Below are 16,925 nucleotides of genomic sequence, written 5' to 3'. Positions count from 1 at the left end.
ATGAATGGTTGAATGAATGAATAGGGGAGAAGCAGTGAGAGAGGGACACCTAATCCAAGCAGGCTCCAGGCTCTGAGCTGTCAGCACAAAGCCCAATACTGGGCTCAAATCCACGGACCATGAGACCATGACCTGAGCTGAAGTTGGATGCTCAACTGACTGAGCCACCCAGGCACCCCTTATCCTGTGCTTTTTAACTTTATTTTTAGGTTACATTTCTTCTAAAAGATTTTTTTTTTTTTTTTAGATTTAACCACAAGTATGCTTTCAAGGCATGGAATACCTCTCTCAAGCTACTGTGACCATCCTATCACCAAGTCTGTCCCCACACTGTCCACAAATGCTTGGACCAGAATAATTCCAAGTGACCAAAGAGAACTGGCTACCACCACCTGCAAAGACAGTGCTCCACTGTGACGGAACTACTAGACTGTTGGGAGATTTGCCCTGATACTTGGTATGTGCTTTCCTTCCAGTAACACTGTCTGTTGCACGTTCATTTTAAGGCATGGCTTAATTGATGCTGTGAAACCATTTTCTAGCTCCTGTAAGAAGTCAGTGCTTCTGAGTATTAGCTTTGTTTTCTTAGTGACATCAGTTTGTTTTAATGTTCTCATCAGGGACGCTGTTGTGAGAGGAGATGTAAATTAGGCTTTACTCTGTTTATTCTGCGTTTCTTACAAGCAGGATTTTGATGAAATAATCTTTGGAAACCCAAAAGCCTTATGTACTATGGTAGCATAATTCATTTTCTCCCTCACATCTCATATGACATCCCTCTGAAAAAAAAAAAAAAAGAATATTTTCAGCAGGAGACAAACACAAGGGAAAGAAGGGGCTTTGGGGGTGAGATGGGGGACAGATGAGAACCGCAGAGTTTGGTGAAATGTATCTGCTCGTTCAGTGTGCCGATTCTCAGTCGTCCGGCTTCCTCTACATTTCCACCCATTTGACTCCCCACCTGTAAGGGCAGCTGCTCCAAGGAGCAATTTATAAAGTTGCAGTTCATATTGTGGTTGCAGTTCCAGGACTGACATGAAATTAAATCAGTCTTGAGTGCTGTAGGATACAAAGGTACCTTCCGAGTTTGCTGAGCCCTCTATGACTCCTAATAAATCTTAGAAAGGTAGCGTTCCACCAGTAACTGTCCAGGCTCCCCTGTCATGAAAGAACCTGGCAATGGAAACAATGAAGTTTTCTTTGCCGCCGTATTTCATACCACGAGAACAAGATATACGTGGAGGCCGCATTCCGCAGCACCCTTTTCCAACTTTGGGATAAGCACTTTGTAAGTTAAATGAGCCCTTAACATGCTACTTCGTGTTCCAAATGGCTGGGGCCACGTGCTAGGGAAACATCCATGAACAGTTGACTGTGCCCACAAAGGTTCTTTATTGGTTTTCAACAACAGAAGGTAAGTCTTTAAAAAGTCTGGGAGCTGATAAACTTGCCTTCGCAACAAATGTGTCATCCTTCACTCTCCAGGGACACCCGCTGAAGCCCACGAGTCCTCCTTGTGGCGGAGAAGGAGTGTGAAACAGGTGCTATCAGATGGTAATGCTGAATCATGCACAGTGCTAACTCAGGTTTTCTAATGTTTTAAAACGTAACCTTTATTAGTCAATCGGCCCCAAATCTTAGGACACAAAGAGTCAGTTATTGAGGCTGCACCAAGTGTTTTATTGGCATTTGCACTTAATTTTCCTCAGACCTATCTGAGTGAAATGTTACCATGATGCCCTGTGATGGTTAACTTTACGTGTCAACTTGGCTAGGCTGTGGTACCCCTGGTTCCAAGTTTGGGGCCAAACACCAACCGAGATGTGGTTCTGAAGGCATGTTTCAGATGAGACTAACATTTAAATCAGTAGACTTTGAGTGAAGCAGAGTCCCTTCTATAATGTGGTTGAGTTCATCCAGTTCATCCAGTCCGTTGAAGGCCTTGAGAAGAAAGATTGAATTCCCCTGATGAAGAGGGAGTTCAGCTTCCTGAACACTTTGGACCCGAAAGGGCACCAGCTCTTCCCTGGGGCTCTAACTGCAGATTTTACTTGTCAGCCCTCACAATCCTGTGTACCAGTCCCTTAAAATACATCGTTGTCTCTCTCGTGTGTGTGTGTGTGTGTGTGTGCGTGCGTGGGGGGCGGGGGGCTGTGTATTTTAACCCTGGAGAACCCTGACTAATGCATCTCTCTTTTACAAATGACGAAACAAGTCCCAGAGATAGATATTAATTAGCTGTAGGACACGCAGCTAGTTAGTGGCAGGGTAGAGTGTGGGCTGCTGGTCCTTGAAGGGCCACCCTCCTCCTAGTCGCAGAGAGCCGGCATTCCTCCCCGCCTGTGGCCCGCAGCCACATGAGGGGCACATGAGGAGTTGCTTGTGTTTAATCCTGTCATCGGTTTATTGGAAAGCTTTTCGCTGCAGCCTGCATGAGGGAAAACGATTTGCTTGGGATGAATGTGGCCACCAATGTGCTATTTCCCTTAATCTAAACAGGGCCTCAGGCACACTTCATTGATCATGCCTCTAAGCTGAGAGGTCGCCTTCAGGCTGGCCAGCAAATATTATGTTTCTCAGGCAGCCCTATGCTGTCAACCACATTTCCTGATCTACTCTGATTAGATATATAAACAGCTTCAGTAAAACAGAGCCCGAGCTTTGCTGTTAAAAATGTAAGATAAGGCTTCCATAAAGATTCATCAACAGCAGAGACGCTGTCTAAGTTGGGTCTGAGCCCTCAGAGCTCACGGCTTCTTTTTTCGGTGTTGTAAGGAAGGTCAGTGGGCAAATGCCTATGATTTATCATCATGTTTTAATAGTGCTTGTGCTTTGGCTAAGGGACACCTTGGGGAGAAGAAAGGGTTAAAATATTTGAGCAGGGTCACAAAGTGGTCTTGCATTAAGAACCCAGCACGGAACTGACATTACTAAAAGTTACTTAGTCATTTTGTACCTGCTAAGAGGTATCGCCCAGTCCCAGCTAAGAACCGGGAAGAAGCGGGCTGATACCTGCATGTTGCAGAAAGTTTATGAAGACCAAACACTCCCTTGAAACTCAGCTGGGGAAATGAAACAACTAAAACCAAACATCTTCTACCTTCAACCATCATGACTGTTTCCGATACATTTTGTAAGATACTCAAGTACAACGCAGGAGAAGTTTATGAAATTTGATTATAGAGACGTGTGTTTAATCCGTGCATATTGCAATATCCTCTTCCACTGTTTGTCCCCAGGATAGATGAGATGATCTAAAGGATTTGTCCACCTCCAGTTTCTTGGAATGAGAACATATGCCTTTTCCAGATGATTTTCAGTATTTATTTTTCAGAAAGAAAGGGATCGATACCAGTTTTAAAGAAGACAAAGCAAGGTGAGAGAAGAGGTCTAGCCAATATCGCTTGGTGCGAAAATGTAAGAAATTAACATACCAGTGAAGTTTTAATTTGTTTTGATATTTATATATAATTTCTGAGATGCGTTTTGCTCACATAAAGAGCTGACCATTCCCCACTTTAATGATCATTTACAATTTCCCCAAATTAATCAATGCAATTTCTACTCAATACTAAAAATAATTGCTAACATTTATTGAGCATTTTCTGTGTACCCAGGCCTGTTTAAAGCACTCTATACAAATGAGCTGAGAAAATCCTGCCAGCAATCACATGGCCTGCTGCTTTCTCCCCCCTCTTAATCTCAGTCTATAAAATTATACATGCTAAATTTAAGCCTTTCTTGAATTAGGATTGTATCCTCCCAGGTTCATGCCTGGTTTGGGTTAACATCAAATGCAAATATGTCAGGGCACCTGGTTGGCTCAGTCAGTTTATCCTCTGACTTCAGCTCAGGTCATGATCTTGTGGTTCATGGGTTCAAGCTCCCGCATCAGGCTCTGTGCTGTAGGGCAGAGCCTGGAGCCTGCTTCAGATTCTGTGTCTCCCTCTCTCTCTGACCCTCCGCCGCTCATGCTGTTTCTCTCTCTCTCTCTCTTAAAAAGTAAGCAAACATTTTTTTAAAATGCAAATATGTCCCTTATTCTTCTGAGATAATTGTTTTATTCTCTTGGAATCATTGTAATCAACCAGTGGTTCCTATGTCTGGCTGTGCATCAGGATGGCATGAGGAGCTTTCCAAAAATGCTGGTTCCTGGGCCACACCCCCGACTGCCGGATCTTTTTTCTTTTTGGTGTTTTTAATGTTTGTTTATTTTTGAGAGAGAGAGAGAGAGAGAGAGAGAGCGAAAGCGTGAGAGGGGGAGGGACAGAGAGAGGGGGAGACACAGAATCTGAAGCTGGCTCCAGGCTCTGAGCTGTTAGTACAAAGCCCAACGTGGGGCTCAAACCCATGAGCCGTGAGATGATGACCTGAGCTGAAGTCGGATGCTTAGCCAACTGAACTGTCCAGGTGCCCCCTTACTGCTGAATCTTTTAGAGTGGAACTCAAGAGTCGCCCCTTTTGTAGAAGTGGTAACTGAATCTCATGAATGTGACAGCCAGAAGTTTACCCTGAGAGTAAATGGGTAGTAAGTGGAATTGTAGTTGATCTTAGTGCTAGTTGTGCTTATAACGATCTATTTTCTTTCTATAAGGTACTCAAATACTAAAGCTAAAATGATACTGGCTGCACGGAAGGGTACATTTGAGGCACTTTGGCCATCTCTCTGAAACGACGAGAAAAAATGAGGATAGGTGGGCTTTCATTCTTTCCTTTTAGATCAAGCATTCTCAGGTATGTTTGACACATGCCAGTGGGTTTCAGTTATTAGAGTGACTGGAGAGAACCCTTCCTTCAGATGGTTGTGGGTCTAGAAGCATGGCTGCATGGATGTCTGGGACCTTCAGCATTTTAGGAGAAGCAGGCGTAACCCTGAACCCAGAGTCAGAAGCCCAGGGTGCCAGTGCTGTCCCAGTCACCTCCTATCTGCTCAGCCCTGAGCAAATCTTAGGATCTCTTTGGGAGCACTTCTAGCTTTTGCCTCTGACGTCTCAGTGAAGGGCCCTGAAGGCCAATACCCAGGCGTTCTGTAATGACGAAGCCTGCTGGTTCTCCGAACAAAGGTGCAGAACAGAGGTGCAGGGCACTCTTTTGACGAGCCCATTTCTGAAAGGGGCAAATTCTTCATGAGAGACAAAAAGCGAATCTCTGATAGTATCCAGGCACGGGGAGCCTGAGAGAAGGGTCTCTTCGGCTTGCTTGATATTTATAAGTGTTGGGGAAGGACAGGGTGCTCTCAGCTTTTCATCTGCAAAAGGAGCATTCTGTTCTGCATGTCATTTTAAGAGTTCCTGCAACAGAGTTCCCCACGTTTCTTAAGGGAAGGAATTTTATGTTATAAATATTGCACTCAGGGCCTTTACTACAACAGTAAATTATTTCCTTAATTCTTTCGTAATTCCCAAGTACACAGTGCAGAGGTAAACAGATCTAGCCTTTTGCCATTTAAAGCTCTGAAGTATTTATGTATAAATCCAAGAGCACTGCAGTCCACAGTGTGCAGGTGACACACAGCAGGTTACTCTGTGCGTCCTTTAGTTGTAATTTCCTGTTTACCCAAGGTGAAGAAGCATCTTGCTACCACAGAGCGGAATCAGATATACGCCATTTGCACCCCCGAGAGCCAAAGTTACGAGGACCGAGGACCGTGTCTGTTTTTCAGACAAGCTGTGTTTACTCTGCCTTCAGTCCTCGCTCTAGCCCCGCCCTTTTCCTCGTCATGTTGATGTTCCATGGCTCTATTTACATACTTCTCCCCAAACCAGGTGCACACATTGCGATTTCTTTCCCCTGTAATAGAAATAGATATCATATATAATCATATAGAATAATTATTACATTAATATCAAAATATAAACAATATGTAATACTCAGTTGTATATAACATGCAGTAATAATCACTATAGTATAAATTTCCCTTCTATGTTAATCCTACAACTGCTCAACCTTTACAACCTTGCCGTCCCCATTCTCTGCTGCTGCTGGTCACTGTTGATGACCGGGTCACATCTGAAAAAAACATGAAGTTGACAACGATCCAATCTGTAAAATAAAGAAACAGGACAGTTTTCTGAAGCCCCAGCCTTACAAAATGCGATTCATTCCACCGTATCTGTTGAGTTAAACTGAAAGAAATGTCAGTCTTACCGGCTGAAGTGTGAGCAATGCGACCAGGAGGCCAAGCTTTGCACACCCTTCATGCTGTCACATTACCAGCACGGTCAGGGCCCCCGCCTGGCTTACCGCCTCCAAGTGCATTCCTGCCCTACTTCTTGCTGTAATGCCTTTCGGAATGCAACTGCGATTGGTGATTGAGCCCTTGGCCTTTGAAGCAAACATCAAAAAAGGTGCTCGTTTTGGGGTTTTGACTAATCTTTCTATTTTCAGATGCAGTGCTGACTAATCTGCCTATTTTCAGATGTGATGCTGAGTTACAGAAATGCAAAGTAAGGAGGTAGTTTAAGAATTAGCAAAAGTCTCTTAATGAGAAATTGATCTAGCATCAAGGGGGGCATCCATGTGGGTAGCTAGAACATATTTTAAGAGTATCTTAAAATCTTAGAACTACATCTATGAATGAGTCTATGCACTGTCACAGGAGATAAATACACCAGATCTTCTGGGAATTCTAGAGAACAGTTAAGTGGTGGCCCTTCTCAGTGGCTGTTTCAACTCTTGCAGGGTGTTATAGACTTGAGATTCTAGAGTCCTGAATATTGTTCCTCCAATCCCATGTCTGTCCACCTCGGGCTGTGGACATTTGGGGAATAAGCCTTTGTCGTGGGAGCTGTCCCGTACATTGTAGAACATTTAGTATCATACTCATTAGATGCAAGTAGCATTCCCTGCAAGTAGCATTTCGGATAACCAAAATGTCCTTATCCCTCATTCTTCAAACTAAATGAAAACCACACGCATTTTGCATTTAAATTGCCATTAGGAAATGGACCAGATGTTCAATGGGAAAAGAAAATGCACTAAAGAAGAAAAATACAGGCTGCTTCTGTTCACAGGTGGCCTGGAGGTCATCCCAGCTCCGCCTGTTTCGGCTTCCCCTCCTGTAAACGGTTGACTTTCCTGGGCATTATGTTCTGGCTTCTTACATTTCTTTTAATGTCTTTATCCTGTATCCCATAGTGATGAGACATGTCACAGCCCGCTCTCCTCTCTCGGTAAGGGGGGGGTGGGGGGGCGGGTAGCCACAAAGCTCCAGCTGCATCCAAGCCTGTTAAAGGACACATTAAAAAGTGGGACTGTAACCATAGGAAGATGACAGAGGTGTGGAGAGATCTAGATAGACCATTTCATCAAAAACACTGGGGGAAATGAGCTTGTATAGAGAGAGAAGGGAAAGAATGAAATAATAGAGTACACACTAACAGTCTTTCAATTTAGTGAATTGTAAAGGAAAACTTTTGTACTAACCAAAGAAGGCTAGCTAGGGCAAAGGCTAGCAGGACTGAAGTTAGAATATGGACCATCTTTCTAGGACTTGGCCTGTGCAAGGGATTTAAGTGTATTTAAGTTCAAGGTATACAATGTGTTGGTTTGATACATTTATAAATTGCAAAATGATTACCACCATAATATTTAGCTGTCTTCTCCATCTCTCCACATAGTTCCGATGTCTTTTTTTGTGATGAGGACATTTAGGATCTACTCTCTTAGCAACATTCAAGTACATGATACAGTATTATTAACTCTAATCACCATGCTGTACTTCTTTTTATCTTCCCCTTTTGGAAGTCTAGTCTCTTAATCATGAATGAACCTCTCAGCCCCTGGCTTTCCTTCTGCTCTTACGTAAACTCTTTCAGATAACTGCTGATATCAATGTGATCATTTACTCTGTCCACAGTCTGGGAGAGACCATGACTTCAGGGACTCTGGCTGGGCCATCAGCCAGGGAAGCTCATTCTCTGTGTTCACCTGCTGCTCCCTGTAATAGGTACTCAACAAATATCTGTTGAATGAATGAATCAGTCAAGAAAGCTTAATTTTATTTTAATTTCAGGGAAAATATTTTTTTTCTGTTTTCATAGCAGTAATAGGATGAAGACCTGTCTTAAAGTGATGTCTATCATTTAATTAGAAGGATTAATTGTGTGTTCATTGGAAGATAACTATCATAGTAGTGCATTGTTTGCTTCAGGTTCTGGAGAAATTAAATCGGCTGAAGCATTATGAGTAGAAAAAGACCAAGGAATCACAACAGAACTGGCAGAAACTGAATAAAGGAGAGAGTTCCATTAATATCCAATTACCATAGAAGAGGGGAAGTTACTTAGAACAGCACCTGACACACATGAAGTGCTCAGGAAATGTCACTGTGATATATCACCCTCATCATCGCTATGATGACAATTTTAAGTGATGTTCCGATAAGACATTCAAAAATATCAAATCACACATTGATGGAGTGATTTCCTGTTTGTTTGTTTGTTTGTTTTGAAAGAGGGAGAGAAGGAGAATAGCAAGCAGGCTTCGAGCTGTCAGCATAGAGACCGACGTGGGGCTCGATCTTGGGAACCATGAGATCATGACCTGAGCCAAAATCAAGAGTCGGATGCTTAATCAACTGAGCCACCCAGGTGCCCCAAGTTATTTCCTTTTTGATTGCAAGTGTTCTCATGACCGCCAGAAGAATGTGGCCAGGTGGCACTGGTTTATCTTGTACACGCATTGCAGTTGACTCTGAGCAGACCTCAAGCTTAGCTGGAATTTAACAGCATTGTTTTGTTTTCATTGCGGTCATTTTTTTAATGATTACTTTCTATTTATTACAAACAGTATTGATTTTCCTTAATGGTAGTGCCTAAAGTTTCCCTTCAAATATTTGTTTCTGGGGCTAAAGCAAGCCAATTTAAAGAAAACACGAAGTTATTGATGGAAGAAGAGGTATACAGATCAGGCAAAATCTTGATGGTGGAAGGTTTGTGTCTAAAGTTTAGGAGAGTGCTTCAGGGGCATTTACTTGAACTCATCAAACCTCCCTAACCCAGATGTTTCTGTGGCACCACATGTGGGTGTCCTGTCTACACTACCTGGCTGCCCCATTGGCACAGATGGCCTAGGAAGTAATCCTTCCTCCTCAGATTACTGATGTAGAGAAGGGAAAGGACACCCACTGGTGGCTCCCTTAGCCTGACGTCAGATGCCTGGTCCCCCTTCCCAGCTCCCCCGGCCCAGCTGGTAGTTGGAAATGCTCACTACATCCTGGTTAGTAGCAAGGGTGGAACCCTCCACAAGATCACACGCTTATCTCCAATGCTGTGCGGGTGAAAAGTTAACAGGCGCTCTCGGGTAAGGACTGGTTTGTGACACTTGCCGATTTCAGCGGTCTAAGTTCTCCCACCTTAGCTGATTTCAGTCACGGCTGTGTTTAACAACCGGCTGACAAAATTCCTGAATATCGAACAGGTGTCCTGGGGCGCCAGCCCCAGCAGGCTTCAGCACGCCACTGTAAGTTGCAGTGTCAGCATTTGATGTTGTAACTGGGTTATTCCTCCGTGTCAGCCTTTTCCTCTAAAGGTGAAGCTCCATGAGAGAAGAAACCACATCTGTCTCGCTCAACCATGGTAACTCACGTGCCCAGCGCAGTCCTGACACTTAGCAGCTGCCCCACGAATACATTGGCTAATACTTACTGGCAGGCGATCTGAGGTTAAAAGGCATTCCCACAAAGGCCCCAGTCCCTTAAATCTTGCAGCTTTCTCAAGCTTAGTGAAGTTTGAGGGCATTTTGTTTTGTTTGTGTTCTTTCTCCTTGAGCAGCAGACCAGCTTGGCTCCACAATGTCAAAGAGCAGATGTGTCTTCCTGGGAGCCTGAGAAGAGCTGGAGCTGGAAGGAAGCAGAGCCGGGCTGACCACGTCAGGTCCCCTGCTTCAAGGGCCCCTGCCTCCCGCAAGGTGCACCGCTGCGGGTAAGAGCACCCCGGGGCCAGCCGCTGTCCTGCCGGGGTCCTGTGGACTCTGTGCTCTCACAGGTTCTCTCCGAGAGGCGGGAGAGCCTGCACTGACAGCCTGGCCTTGCTGACAGGTGGGGAGCATTCCTGCCCGTGCCACCCCAGGGAAGGGGCCTCGGGGACTGGGCCGGAGGAGGGGAGGCATCAGGCTTCAGAAAGGACGGCTGGGTCTGCATCAAGAGGCAGGGACCAGGCAGGAGGTGGCGCACGGTCCAGGCGCTGTGGCGGGCGGGTCACGGGAGCTGGTTCCCTGCCCTGCCTTCGGGCTCAGCTGTGCATCCGCCTGTGTGGTCCCAGACTATGCAGCTTCACAGATAGAGCCCCAACCTGCCAGCCTCCTTTAAGTTTAGGATCCGTGACACCCGTTTCCTCCTGAAGGCAGCGACATTCGGGAACTTTCACTCTTTGGAGGGGGATTGCTCCAGTGGCTTAAAAGGAGCCTGTCCTTCATATCACACCTATTTGACTGTCCTGCCCCTAACTGAAGCTTACAGAGCCTGCGCGGGGCTTCTGTCCCATCTTGCTGGGCTTCAAGGCCATAGAAGCCAGCTGAAAGGACATGCCCATAGACAGGACATTACCCCCAACCTGGTACCTTAGCCTGGAGAACGTACTTCTTCCACTCAGCACCTTTGGCCTAGGAGCTTATAAAAAGTACTAAAGAAGCTATGCAGACCAAGATACCTTGGTTCTATTTTTAACTTCGTCACTGATGGGCTGTGTGACCTCTAGCAAGTTACTAAACTTCTCTGAACCTTATTTACTTCATCTGAAAATTTGTACCACATGACTATTAAGGCCCCTTTCAGCTCTGATGGTCCAAGATGCTAAATTTCTACTTCCTGAGGATATACAACTATAACAATTTCTTCCTTAGTAATATTATACACTTTCAGTAAATAAGACTAACAATTGGAAAACAAATACCACAGGCTTACTTCACATATGGCAAAACAAAATCTAATGAAATCTATATTTAAAGGATTTTATTAAGGGCCCTCCAAGTCCAAGACATTTAAAGCATTTGAGTAAGAACTGATAACAACGATAACCAAATAAATAGAAGGATGAACTATGTTCCCTGTCTTTAAAGAGCCTATATACGTAAGTATATGTATATGCATATATGCTTTCAAAGAGAAATTTACCCTAAGGCACGCAAATATGAAAGATCACAGCACCAAAATGAATAGAGAAACTGACAGTAAAGCAGAAGACCGAAACAAAAACTATAGTTACCTTTAGAGAAGGGAAAAACTTTTATAGTTCCTTTTTTAAAGGGAAATGCCTTTAATATTTCACGTGGATTATAGCAAAAACAGTGAAATAAAGCAAGAGTGGAACAGATGATTTTTGTTGTTCTATGTCAATACTCAAGACAGTCCAAACATGTCTACAATGTCATTATTAATGATGCCGGATTCCTATTTCCAACTAAGTACTATCATTCACTGCCATCTAGTGTTAACCAGATAAATTAATTTTTTTCATATTGTTTCTTCAATTCCTCTCCCAGCCCTCTGTATTCAGATTAAAGGGGACCACGCAAACCATCTCTCCTGAACATCTAGTCTTGTGCTGTAATGTCCATGTCCTGACAAATCGTGGTTCCTGCCTACTGAGGTGCGTCCTGTGGCTCAACCTCACCTTATTCTCTGTTCATCTTCCCCAGACCTCCATCACTGGTATCAGCCCTTGCTCCATGGACTTTTCCATGGACCATCATCTCATAGGACTAGATACTTCCATTGCTGGGCAGAAAGTTTGTAGCAGAAAGAGAGAGTGTATAACTCACAAATTAATTAGAGAGATGGTGAGGAAAAGGACTTCCCCACTTTTGTGAATGAGCTTGAACTTTCACTTTAATAAAACCCCAAGAGAAGCGTCTGAACTTTATATTAAAGACTCGAGTTCTAAAGGCTCTGAAACATTTTCTAAAAACCAGTGAAGCTATTTAAGCAAACACCAAGTTGCTTTCATGTTTGTCTTATAGCTATGGTAGTTACATCTCTGGGCATATACAGAAGTGGCCTTTGTTTCAAATATCTCCAGTTACTTCATTCAGGTGTCTTCAGTTTGCCTCAGATGTCTCCAGTTGTTCATATAAAATTCCTGTTCTGTTGCCTTTTGTGAACTTTTGTTAAATAACAAAATCAACAAAATACTGAACTTAGACTACTTAGAATCAGAATAAAAAGAATATATCGTATTCAGAGTATCCAAATTTAAATTATCCATGTTTTTCGAACACTAAGAATTATAATTCTCTCCAGATTGACTTCAATCAATTTGTATAATCCTTAATAGTAGTGAAACTAAAATACAGAAAATTAAAGTCCTATTTTATGAGAGAGAAAAATTAGGACTGCTCTTCCTGGATCTTCAGAAGTAAGCTTATCTGAAGGTTTAAGTAACTTCTGCTCTCAGGATATATGGACACGGAAGTAAACTCAGAGTTCGGTAGAGACATTTCACAACGCGAGCAGGTGCATCAGAGAGGAAAACCTCCATTCTGCTTCCTCAGTTCATTCACTATTTTCCTTCCTATTACAGTTTCCTGATACAGCAGTGTTATGCTTTTCTGAAGATGGGGATTTTCATCCAAACCCTCTTTTAGGACTGCCTTCACACCTTCACACCTTCACACCTGAATGTATTCTTCATTCTTCTGGAATGTTTATAGGGCTGCTCTGGCTCTCGCCACTTGCGACTGGATTTTGGTGCGACTTCTAGAATCTGAGGTAAATCCTTCTTGTTATGTCATCCATCAGTTCAACAGCCAGTGGTGTGCTAGACCTTCCCACGCCAGTGTGAGAGCCTAATGTGACATTTTCAGGATTTTTTGCAGGTGTCCACGGATTCCTTTGTTTTGCTTTGTTTTCCTGGTTGTGGATTCCTGATGGTTGTCGGAGCAGGAAGAACGTTACTAACTAGTTCTTTTTTTTGGTTAAGCATGGACCAGCAGCTACAGAATTCAGGGACTGAGCAGAGAGGAGAAATGAGGAGAGAGTCTGGGAGTGAAAGTGTGTGCGACAGGCTGTCTGCTCACAGTGATGTGAGTGCAACACACACACACACACACACACACACACACACACACACACACTCCAGAGTCAGCTTGAGTAGAAGTTCTAGTAGGGAAGGATGGGGTGATGGACCATGCAGGACCACATCTGCAATTAGAGTAATTACCTCTCCTGTCTTGGCCTGGCATGGGCTCGCTTTATCATTCAAATGTTCTGAGCTGAGTGTGAACAAAAGCCCTTCACTCAACAACTGGCTCAGACTTGAAATAGGAACAAAATGTTCAAAAATAAACGATAGTAAATTCATGGGTGAAAAGAGAAATGGAGTATCATAAAACTAGGTAATTTGGCTTGCAAAATAAGTGTTTGCTCTCTGGGAGCTTTCCCCTGCTATCCCCTTTCCTTTGGACCTCCAGAAAGGTAAGGAAGGCCTTGCTTGGCGTATGTCATTAGTTTCCATCGTGCTGCCTTTGAAACTAGTTTTCTATTTAACATCTAGCCTCTTGCAAACTTTTGTGGATACTTGTGCCATTTTAAATACCAGATTGAGCAAATTTCTCCCTTCTGTTTAGCCAAGACTCATCATCCCAGAGAATGTTTCTATTCTAAGACTCAGACCTCCCCCCTCTCAAAAAAGACTCGTGTCTTCCCCATCAGACGAGGTATCTGACATCAGATAGATGAGAGCTCCCTTTTTCAGAGCCTGCCCTCTCTTAACAGGTGGTGTAATTTTGAATTTCCCCTTATAATCTGTGGTAGAGATTGCTCGTTAACCGGCAACATCTATTGGCCCATTCTTCCAAATAGTAGCAAATTCCACAATTCATCTAGATGAATGGAATAAGAACTAAATTTTTCAAACTTTCTTAAGGTAGAGCGTACTCGTCTTACTAAGTTCAAGTAATGGCATATAAGCAGGGTAATGTGGACAGATTCCAGGAACCTTCTTTGAGAGATATGTGGTGTAGTCCTTTTTTCTGTCCCTCCCTTTAATCCATAGCCTGGAACATGGATGCCCACATTTGGGACCTTGAAAACAGGGTACATGCTTGGATGGTAGGATGGAGAACAAAAGAGTCCATAAAGCATGGTTGCCATATCTTCCCCATGCTATTCACCTCTAGGTTTTGTTAGTTTACAGAGAAGCTTTTTCTTTATGTTATTGTAACTTTACACTTTCATTTATAGTTAGGTTTTGCTCTTGTGGACAGACCTGTTACTGTATCTCCCCCAATCCGTATGTCCAAGTCCTGTCCCCAAGCACCTCAGAAGGGTCATTGCACATATAATCTGTTTGGATGAGGTCAGTAGGTGGGCCTCAATCCACTATGACTGGCATCCTTATAAAAAGAGGAAATTTGGACCCCGAGGGAATGCCAGGTGAAGATTAAGGCACAGATCAGGGCCAGGCTTCTACAAGCCAAAGAATGCAAAGATTTCCAGCAAATCCCAGAAGCTAGGTAAGAGGCATGGAACAGATTCTCTCTCAACCCTCAGAAGAGACCTTGCTGACACTTTGATCTCAGACTTGCAGCCTCCAGAACTGTGAGACAATAAATTTCTGTTGTTCGAGCCATCCAGTTTGTGGTACCTGGTTATGGCAGCCCTTGGCAACTAGTACCCTGTCCTAGCCAATTCAGGTCTGGCCAGAATAACCTTGGCTTAATCCAGAGCAATATTATTCTTTACCATTCAGATATTCTTACCATTCAGATAATAGAAACTCCACACACACCCTTGTGCCCACCTGACCTTCTATCATAATCTCCATCCCCGATCAGCAGTTTGAGCCAATCTCCTTTATCTGGAAAGACTAAGCAAGGAAATCTTGTGGCTACCCTCTGATAGTGTGGCTGTGTCACACAGAAGTGCATTAGCCACATTCAAATGTTGGTTTATTTTAGGTCCGACATAGAATATTTTCACGCCAGTGGAACTACTGTGAACATCTCAGCCAAAATGTATTCCCCAACATTGACTGCTCCTGGTGAGTTAGTGAATGAGTGATGAATGAATGAGGTGGATTTGGCTGACATTAGCCCAAGCAGTTGTACCGGAGCTTTCTGTTAAACACTGGGCTATAGTGTCTAAAAGGGGGGCCTGTGGTATCATAGGTCTCTAGATTCAAATCCCAGTTTACCATTTGTTAGTGCATGATCCTGGAAATTATGTAATATTTCTATGCCTCAGTGTCCTCATCTGTCAAGTGGGGGGATATGATAGTTGCTTTCTTACCAGTTATGATTTATTTTATGTGAACTACTTTGCATGAGCCATGTCATGATGTGCTGCGGCCGGTTTGTACTGGCTCACAAGGACTGATAATGTATACCTTTTCTGATTCTCCGAATCCCACCATCCCCACATCCAGCAACATCTTATTAGTAGCTTGAAATTAATTGGTCCTGTGAGAGTATATACACCGTGGCAATTGTCAAACAGTACACATCAGGGGCTGGGCTGCCCATATGCCATAAATTCTGTATAAATGTTAACATCATTATGATTCTTAGTAGGCACTCTTTACTCCCTTGTGGTTTTGAGAAAGCATTCTGCTAATTAAATAAATTCTGAGTTGAAATAGCACTGATGGGATTCATTTAGCAATTGATTACCTCCGGGGAATTCGTGCATACCTTTGTGGTCTATAGATCTTAAGCCTTAATTCACGTGAACTGATCTTTGGCTCCATGAAAGTAGGAACCGTGTCCGCTTTTCTCATTGCTGCAGCCCCCATTCCCCCAGCACGGACCTAGGAAGGAGTAGACACGCATAAATACTTGTTAAGTGAATAAATGAATGAATGAAATTTCTCTCAACACTCATATTTTCCGCAGGGCTTTCACATCTATTTCACTTTTTCCTCCAAAGCCACCCTTTGATTAATTAATTAAAGGTCACAGTGTTGTCCACATCAAATGGGTGAGGAAACTAAAATCCAAAGATGTGCCTAATTGGTGATTTGCTCTCATTCATCACATTATGTTCATTAGTCCAGCATTTCCCAAAATGCTCCAGAGATGTGAATTCTGAAGGATGTTAATAGTTATCGTGTGACAGGGGGATCCATGGAAGAATAGGTTTCAACAAGACTGAAGCAAAAAGAAAATTGGCTTATTCAACACAGTTTTATCAGAGACTTTATTAAGCCAATGTACATTGTGAAAGTGGAGTGGGGTTGGCTGGACACGGCATTGAATGACGTATCCAACGTTATTAGCAGAAAATAGTCACTAGACCAGCGCTTCTCAGACTGTCATGTGCACGCGAATCACCGGGCAATCTTGTTAAGATGCAGATTCTGATTCGGTGGATTTAAGGTGGGGTAAGAGATTCTGCGTTTCTAGCAAGCTCCCAGGAGATGCTCGTGCGGCTGGTCCACAGGCCACACCTTGAATAGCAAGGCTCCAGAACACATTAGAGTCAAGAAAAATATTTGGTATCCCCATGAAAGAGCATATACCACCACTGAAGCATATACTACTCACCATCGGGACCAATTGTTTCAACCAGTATGCTGCTTAGAAGGGATGAGGAAATGTGGGATCAACCCATACGGAAAACACGTTTTGGAGGAAGCAGCAAGCAAGACTAAATTGAAGTAGCTTAAGTAGGGCAGGTTGCATTCGGCTAACGTTTAGATGGTGGGTTAACTGGAGAGAGACACAAGGATAGTTAAACAGCCCCTAATTGGCATAGGGACTGAAGGAGGTTCATTTTGCCATGAAAACCCAGGTGGGAGGAGGGGATGGGGGCGGGGAGAAAGACACAGTACTCGTTCAGATTTGTCATTATTTTCTTTCTCTACCTACAAACTCAAGTTCTGTAGGTTATGAAATTTTAAAAACGAACTCATTTTTCAAAATGGGATATTATTGTCAGAAATTGGAGGGGGAAAATGGACTGAGATAAAAAGAGGTTAACCTGAGTCAAG

General features: G+C 43.4%; 2 long non-coding RNA genes across 3 annotated transcripts in view; both read left to right on the top strand.

The window, feature by feature from the left end:
• The window catches only part of LOC147572055 (uncharacterized), a 126,893-nt gene extending 120,537 nt beyond the window's left edge, over positions 1–6,356 (top strand). The window contains exons 3-5 of the long non-coding RNA XR_015247002.1: positions 248–457; positions 1,486–3,376; positions 4,595–6,356. This is a non-coding gene — a long non-coding RNA (uncharacterized LOC147572055). The remainder of the gene's footprint in view (positions 1–247; positions 458–1,485; positions 3,377–4,594) is intronic.
• An 815-nt stretch (positions 6,357–7,171) lies between these two features.
• On the top strand, positions 7,172–15,577 carry LOC147572054 (uncharacterized). 2 transcript variants are annotated; one of them, XR_015247004.1, is made up of 6 exons: positions 7,172–8,591; positions 9,774–9,923; positions 11,482–11,588; positions 12,519–12,706; positions 12,918–13,020; positions 14,896–15,577. It is a non-coding gene; the product is annotated as an uncharacterized LOC147572054 (long non-coding RNA). The 2 variants fall into 2 exon arrangements; XR_015247003.1 differs by having other exon boundaries at positions 7,172–9,923.
• Positions 15,578–16,925: the final 1,348 nt, after the last annotated feature.

Source organism: Puma concolor, chromosome F2 (assembly GCF_028749965.1).
Source record: "Puma concolor isolate L17-30 chromosome F2, mPumCon1.1.hap2, whole genome shotgun sequence".
NCBI classification, from domain to species: domain Eukaryota; kingdom Metazoa; phylum Chordata; class Mammalia; order Carnivora; family Felidae; genus Puma; species Puma concolor.
Note: the sequence above shows the minus strand (reverse complement) of the source record. Positions and strands in the feature narration are given on the sequence as shown.